The sequence below is a fragment of the Pygocentrus nattereri genome, chromosome 28 (assembly GCF_015220715.1).
Source record: "Pygocentrus nattereri isolate fPygNat1 chromosome 28, fPygNat1.pri, whole genome shotgun sequence".
In the NCBI taxonomy this organism is placed as follows: Eukaryota; Metazoa; Chordata; class Actinopteri; order Characiformes; family Serrasalmidae; genus Pygocentrus; species Pygocentrus nattereri.
In genome coordinates this window covers 5,674,960-5,682,936 of record NC_051238.1, presented here as the reverse complement: position 1 = coordinate 5,682,936, position 7,977 = coordinate 5,674,960, and the positions used below count along the sequence as shown (strand labels likewise).

Below are 7,977 nucleotides of genomic sequence, written 5' to 3'. Positions count from 1 at the left end.
AGTTGTGGCCATCACTTAATCATCACATTCCCACACCTTACTAAGTCGCATTAGGATCTCGTTCCCACGCATTAGTTTTATTTATACAGGATGTCTTCAGCGAGGCTTCGTAAAATGGTCCAAAAAACTTGTTCTATTAACTTCCATTCAAAGCTGGGAATGCTTCTTCTTCTGCAAACTAGCTTTGGAGATGTGAGGATTTGTCTACACATAACAATAACAAAGAAAGTACGCATACACACGCGCACATGCACACACACACACACACACACAGGTTCACGCGCTCTCTCCTTTACACTAACGCCGGCTGAAACACAGACACACTCACACACAGCCGACATACCCGAAGGCCAGACTGCAAATCAGGCTGGGGCGCGTGAGAAAGTGCGCGCGGAATCCAAGTCCTCCCGGAAACGCGCACTAGCGATGCTGAAACGGTAATCAGCATCAGAAAGCGGGGGAGGAGCCCGAGGACAAGTATTATTCACATTAGCCCGAATAACTGCTAAGGCATGCGCGCGCTTCACCATCCTCATCACCATCGGCACTATCACAGACGAAGGCCGCATCACCAAAGACTGGCACCGAAGAGCGCAGAGCTTCAGACAGCGTCTCGAAGCCGCTCTCCAGGAACGATTATGACGTCATTTGCTTCCAGACACTTTGATCTTTTCGAATTTGGAACGCGCGCCCGTTGGATCCACATGAGCCGAGACTTGCTACGGCATTCCAAGAATTTCTAAATGTTTCTGCCGCTGTACTGAACGAGGCTGGGGCGCGAAAGATAACAGGCTACGTGTTCATTAGCTACTTTCTGTGACTGGCGCCCATAGGGTCTGCTACCTCCATACGTTCTTATCCATGCAGTTTCATCTGTTCATTTTTTCCCCATATACTTTGATCAGTCTACATCAATCAGCCATAACAGTCTGACCACCTCCTTGTTTCTACGCTCACTGTCCACTTTATCAGCTCCACTTACTGTATAGCTGCACTCTGTAGTTCTACAGTTACAGACTGTAGTCCATCTGTTTCTCTGATACTTTCACTGTAAAAAATTTTTGCTGACTCAAATTAACTCAGTCATCTTTTTGCTTTGACTTTAAGTTGTGAGAACATAACCTGTTAAGTTTATTGAACTTAACTAAGTTTTGTTCACACAACAACCTGGAAGTTTGCTCAACTAGTTATTTCAAGTGAAGTGGACTTACAGAAATTAATTTTCTCAACTTAAATCAAATTGGTAGAACTTGTTTTTTTTTTTTCAATTTCCCCAACAATGCGGCAAGTTCTATTAACATGATATAGCAAGTCTTTTCAACAGACTTTAATTCTCTCTATTTTAGACTCTAATTTAAGCAACAGTTCATATAATAGTTCAAATAATAATAAAACAGTTCAAATAATTAACAGTTCAAATCAGCCTGCTGAAAAATTACTGAAATTAGAAACATACTTTGGTTTGGTATCCAAAACCTTTTTATTAACAATTTGCAATAATATTTCCATTAGTTGGCTGTGCCAAATGCCATAAACGTAAATACAAAAAAAAATATGGCTTTTTGAACATAATTTCAAGTCAGAAACCTTGGCCACTGTGTCCATATGATTTTAGCTTTGCAACATATTAATAACCATGTGTTAATGTGAACTGAGGAGCAAGTGCCAGAAAACAGAAAAATACACGATATGGTTAAAAGTATTGGGACACCTGCTCATTCACAGTTCCTAACTAAATTAAGGGTACTAAAAGAGTTTATGCTGCTTGTGTTGGAGTAACTGTCTCTACTGTCCATGGAAGACCTTCTACTAGATTTTGGAACATTGTTGTGAGGAGTTGGTTGGATTCAGTGACAGAGAGCAAAATCATCACACCACCTCATCCCCAACTCCCCAGCTCATCCATGAAGTACTGAATAGGGCATTATCACTACAGAGAACACAGTTCCACTGCTCCCCAGCTAAATGTTGGGGGCTTTATAGCACTCTAGCCCATTAGGCATGGTGCCAATAGGTGCATGTTTTTTTCTGCTCCAGAGTCCTATTCTGTTGGCAACACAGATGTTCAATAGCACACATTCTTCTTGTCTAATCCCTACAGAAAGGTAATGCCAATGGAATAGGACTCTCTGAAGCAGATACAGCATTGAGCTGTGGAACTGTGTTCTATGGAATGATGGTGCTCTGTCCAATACTTCTGGGATGAGTTGGGGATGATTAGGTGGGGTGGTGATCATCCAACATCCTAACCTCAGCAACACTCATTGCTGAATGCAATCAAATCCTCAAACCAACACTCCAAAATCTAGTAGAAAGCCTTCTCTGTACAGTAGACAAGTTACTACAACACAAGCAGCATATAGTCTTTAATATCCTTGACTTGGGAAATAATAAATAGCTGCCCCGACACTTCAATCCATATAGTGTAGCATAAGTGCTTTTTCCACTTGTGACAAAAGAAGACAAATTAATCTTGAAATACTGAATACACCTACAATTTACCATGGGACCAAAACTAGGAATTCAAACTCTGGTTTGTACAAGAACAATCTTAATCTGTTTCAAAACAAAAACTGTATCCTCTTATAATGTACATATTAACCAAACATGCAAAGATGCAGAAGATTATTCAGGATCTTTTGTTTTTAAATTTATTGCATACTGCACAACACAAATAATGAATATGCCACATTCTGCAAACACAGAGGGCAAGAAGACAGATTTGTCTTGGATAAACCATTGTTACAAAACAGCTAGAAAAATAATAAATAAAAAAGAATAAATAAAAAGGTTACAGTACCTGATAAATACTCTCTAGTACCAACAAGCATACTCTCTAACTCAGTAATTTATTCTTGAGTGTGTGTACTCTAGCAGTGCAAGATTCTATCCCAATGCCCATGAACAGACGCTGGATCACCTCAAAAGTATATCTGAGATCTTTAGGGTAGTTCATGTTCAATGCATAGAGCAGGCCCATCAAGTTCATAAACACATTTGGTACATCACCAAGTTTACGAAGGACAACATGCTCTTCCATGACCAGCACCACGCCACTGTAGACTGCTGGGAGGGGTTCCTTCACATCCTCTACTACTGCAAGGATTCCAATGGTCATTCCTTTGATGACATCATCTTCTCAAACAGTGGGCTTTATAAAAACAGAAACTTCACATTTAGAAGTTGCTTATATAGGCAAAAAAGTCTCTTATGTTTAGTACAGATTTCTGGAATTGTTTCAGTTTTAGCATACTTCACACATCTTAAGGAACTTGGAGGGATTCTCTCTCAAGTACCATGGCAACGCCTGCAGCATGACTGTCCTCTTTCTGTGGTTTGATGCCTGCAGATACCCCCCTTCACCACACACACAAACACACACTTTTAGAGACTGAAAATTAGCATTAACTTACATCCTTGTCAAGGCTCTCCAGTATGGAGGTCATTTCTGTCATCCCTGCAAAGCGTTTTGACCGGTACAACTGAAGAAGCTTCAGGAGATGGCCATCATAAAAAGACTTGCTAAGGTCCATTGACACAAGCCTGGTGAATTCAATGCTGATCTACTTGAAAGAGATCACTTAAATAAAACACTGATCATATTGCATAATATAGCAATGAGCTGGGCAATATGGCCATATTGTGATAAATTCTCCTCAAAGCAGGCTTTCTGACCATATTCTGTAAAAAAAAACAATACAAAACCACACAAATCAACTTTGAGAGAACATATTTAGTTCTAATTAAAATTGTCAGAGGTGTGTATAAAATGTTGAATACAAGTCACTGTCCTCAGATTTAGATAGAATTCTTTAAAATGTGGCTATACGGTTCACGTTTTTTAATTACATTTTGCCTTATTGCCCATATCTAGTTTACAAACAAGCATTATTTAAACAAACAAGGTAAACAGACACAGAAACAACAACAACAACAACAAAATAACACAAACCTGTCTCTCAGTGAAAAGTGCCGGCCATCTGACCATAAGTTCCAACACTGGAGGCTCGTCTTCCACAATTTCCTGTCTTCTTAAAGAATACGTGCTGCTCATTCTAGTGTCTACAAAAGCCAAGTCAGGATTCCTTTTCTTCATTTCTTGATCTCGTTCCTCTTCCAGGTTTTTCCAGTCTTTTCCTTGAGGGAGGTCTGGAAGGAAGTTTGTTTCAGATCGTCTAGGCTTCTTAACCTTGTTTCGCTTCCCTCTGTCATCCCCAGGACCTCTTGTCTGAATTCACTTAGCTTCCCCATCTTAAACTTTAGACTGAGTTTCCACCCATACCACCCAGATGTGGAGCCTGGTTCTTTTAGGCAAGGGCGTTTTTCAACCAGAGCAATGGCTACACTTACAAACCAGCTCAGGACTCGTGGCCTGCAGCTCGTGAAAAACAGACGGGAGGTGTTCGCAGTCATGCCGAAAACAGAACCCAAGCTCGTTTGCTTCAGTCATTAAAATCTTGCCACACTACTACTAACACAGAGACTTTTCACAAGCACTTCTTACTCTAAATGACCTTTCATTCCGCTCAGCCCTGGAGGAAAACACTACACAACCTCACGGAGCTTCCTCGCAAACCGTTCGTCCACACTGAGCTGGACATTTATTCACTAGCTAGCCAGATAGCTAACTAGCTAACGCTGCTATTCTCGTTAACGGTCGCTTATAAACATTCAAGACATTAAAAAAACTAGCCAGCTAACCTAGTTGCATGTAAACTCAGCCGGACCAGCTAACTAGCTGGTGATATAACTACTTAAAGTGTATTAAGTGTTCAGGAACCGACTGATATCACTTTCCTTCTAGCTAGATAACTAGAACCGCTATCCTGGGTAACGTTAGCCGGCTAGCTAGTTTCGGTAGCTACCAGTCAAATCGATGTTTAATGTGCTATTCAGCGTTTTAACATTATACGTGGCTACACATGCTAGCTAGCTCTAAAACATGCAGTTGACCCAATATGGACTTTTATTTACACTGTAGCTATAAAAACGCCTTTTGGCGGCTAGTTAACCGTAACGGACAGAATGCCTGCGCAGCACTCAGTTAGCTAACGGCTAACTTACACCGTTTCAGCTAAGACAGCTAACGCTAGCGCATCGGTGAAAACTACATAATGTCAGTGTTAAAATCATGTGTGTGGGCCGTCAACCTTTTTTGAATGGAAAGGTTTGGATTCCAGTCACTTTTACTTACTTCAGAAGGACCTGAAGAGGTTTATACGAGGAGCAGCTGCAGAGTGGGGCACCACCAAAGAGGGCCGATCTCATCTCCAGTCGAAGACGAACAAGTGCTGACGTCAGACGCTCGGCGCATGCGCAGTATATAAAGACTTTCTTTCGTTTTAATGTCCAAATTCAAGCTGAAGTTCTTAGAACACATTTTATTTAGTTGTAATGGACAGTAAGTTCAATCAGCATGATGATAGCAGTCCATCTAACCAAAACACAAAATCACTTTTTAGAGTGAATTGTTACCCCCTTTTACCCCGTTCTTCAGTGGTCAGGACCCCCACTGACCCCCACAGAGCAGATACTCTTTGGGTGGTGGATCATTCTCAGCACTGCAGTAACACTGATGTGGTGGTGTGTTAGTGTGTGTTGTGCTGGTACGAGTGGATCAGACACAGCAGTGTTGCTGGAGTTTTTAAACACTCACTGTCCACTCACTGTCCACTCTATTAGACACACCTGCGTTGTCAGTCCACCTTGTAGATGTAAAGCCAGAGACGACAGCTCATCTCTGGCTGTACAGTTTGAGCTAATCATCTTCTAGTCCTTCATCAGGGGTCACAGGATGCTGTTGGCTGGATATTTGTGGTTGGTGGACTTTTCTCAGTCCAGCAGTGACACTGAGGTGTAAAAAAAAAAACCAAAGTGCTTCATTCATTCATTCAATCAATCATTGATTCAATTATTCATTCATTTATGATCTTACCTATTTATTCTATTGGGTTGCAGAGGGTGCTGAAGTCTATCCATGTGTCCCTTGGACAGGTCACCAGGTGCACCTGGCACCTGGAGGAAATCTACACACTGTTTTAAATAAAGGCTCTGTGCAAGTACTTTTTTAATTCATCAAGGTATAAACCATGTAAATGTTCTCTCAAAGGTACAGCAGTGGTTCTAACATCTGATTGTGAACCTTAAATAGATTTTTCTAGGTGAAAAGTATGTGTTTATTTTTTTTCATAATCAAATGTTTTCATTGTTATTGAACAGTCAATTTAAAGCCTGGAGGCGAGACGGGGTGAGTGCAGTGAGTGCATCTTAGAAAATATCATTTCAGTGGATTATGGTTCAGTTATGATCCCTGACTAAAGGTACTGAGATGTACCCTTGAGGGTACCACCCCAGTGACAAGAGGGGTCCTGCCCAAGTGGTTTGCACCTATTTTTTTCTGAGAGTGCACAGACACGGGGAGAACATGCAAACTCCACATAGAAAGGACCCTGGTTACCCGCCTGGGGCATTGAACCCAGGCCTCTTATTTACTGTCAGTGCATCATCATATTAGCAATAAAATATAATAAAACTTTGAATACATCATTAGTGATCACAGATAGACAAACATTCTATGTTTTTTTTTACATTTATTCACTTCATTTTTTATAGGAATAGGCAATATAGTTGCTTAACTATTCAATTTGTCCAAAATATAGTTCATTGTTTTATTGCATCTTCCTTGGAATTTCTGAAACTTTTTCTACCAATGAAATACTAATTATTTTCCATTTTTGCGTACAAAATAATATGGTTGGAATGGGTGGGGCATAACCAAAGTAGGATGTCATTTAGAGCTTCCAGATGTTCAGAAACAGCCCTGATTTTTTAACTCATTCATTTTTAGCTATGTATTTTATGCATTTTAATCAATATATCTTGAACCGTCTAATGTGTTAATTAGTGTTTCCCAAAGCTGCACATCCAAAGAAGATGACTGTGCACAAACCATAGTATTCTTAGAGCACACTATAGTGTAATGTATAATAAAGTATAGTACTAACCATAAGCTTCCAGATGCTGCATGAAATCCTATCAAAATCTGAATTTTGAGACCATGAGCAGATACACGATATTTCCAAAAGTATTTAGTCTCCCATCCAAACACTGAATTCAGGTGTTCCAATCATTTCCATGACCACAGGTGCATAAAACCAAGCACCTAGGCCTGCAGACTGCCTCTATAAACATTAGTGAAAGAATGGCTCGCTCTCAGGAGATCAGTGAATTCCAGCGTGTTACTGTGATAGGATACCACCTGTGTAACAAGTCTAGTCATGAAATGTCTTCACTACTAAGTATTCCATGGTCAACTGACAAAATGAAAGCTATTCGGAACGACAGCAACTCAGCCACGAAGTGGGTGTGCAGATGTGACTAACTTTCTGCAGAGTCGATCACTACAGACCTCCAAACTTCATGTGGCCTTCAGATCAGCTCGAGAACAGCGTAGAGAGCTTCATGGAATGGATTTCCGTGGCCGAGCAGCTGCATCCAAGCCTCACATCACCAAGCGCAATGCAAAGCATTGAATGCAGTGGTGTAAAGTGTTGACATTGGACTTTAGAGCAGTGGAGACGTGTTCTCTGGAGTGATGAATCACGCATCTCCATCAGGCAATCCGATGGACAAGTCTGGGTTTGGCGGTTGCAAGGAGAATGGTACTTGTCTGACTGCATTGTTGTTGGTGGGGAGAATTATGGTGTGGGGTTGTTTTTCAGGAGTTGGGCTCGGCCCCTTAGTTCCAGTGAAAGGAACTCTTAAAGCTTCAGCAGACCAAGAGATTTTGGACAGTTTCATGCTCCCAACTTTGTGGGAACAGTTTGGGGACGGCCCCTTCCTGTTCCAACATGACTGCACACCAGTGCACAAAGTAAGGTCCATAAAGACATGGATGAGCGAGTTTGGTGTGGAAGAACTTGACTGACCTCAACCTGATAGAACACCTTTGGGATGAATTAGAGTGGAGACTGTGAG

General features: G+C 41.1%; 1 long non-coding RNA gene across 1 annotated transcript; it reads right to left on the bottom strand.

Moving 5' to 3' along the window:
- Nucleotides 1-2,859: 2,859 nt before the first annotated feature.
- On the bottom strand, nucleotides 2,860-5,268 carry LOC108442338. The gene is made up of 4 exons (XR_001859030.2): nucleotides 5,195-5,268; nucleotides 3,953-4,149; nucleotides 3,254-3,357; nucleotides 2,860-3,151 (listed from the first exon to the last, which is right to left on the bottom strand). It is a non-coding gene; the product is annotated as an uncharacterized LOC108442338 (long non-coding RNA).
- Between the last annotated feature and the right edge of the window lie 2,709 nt (nucleotides 5,269-7,977).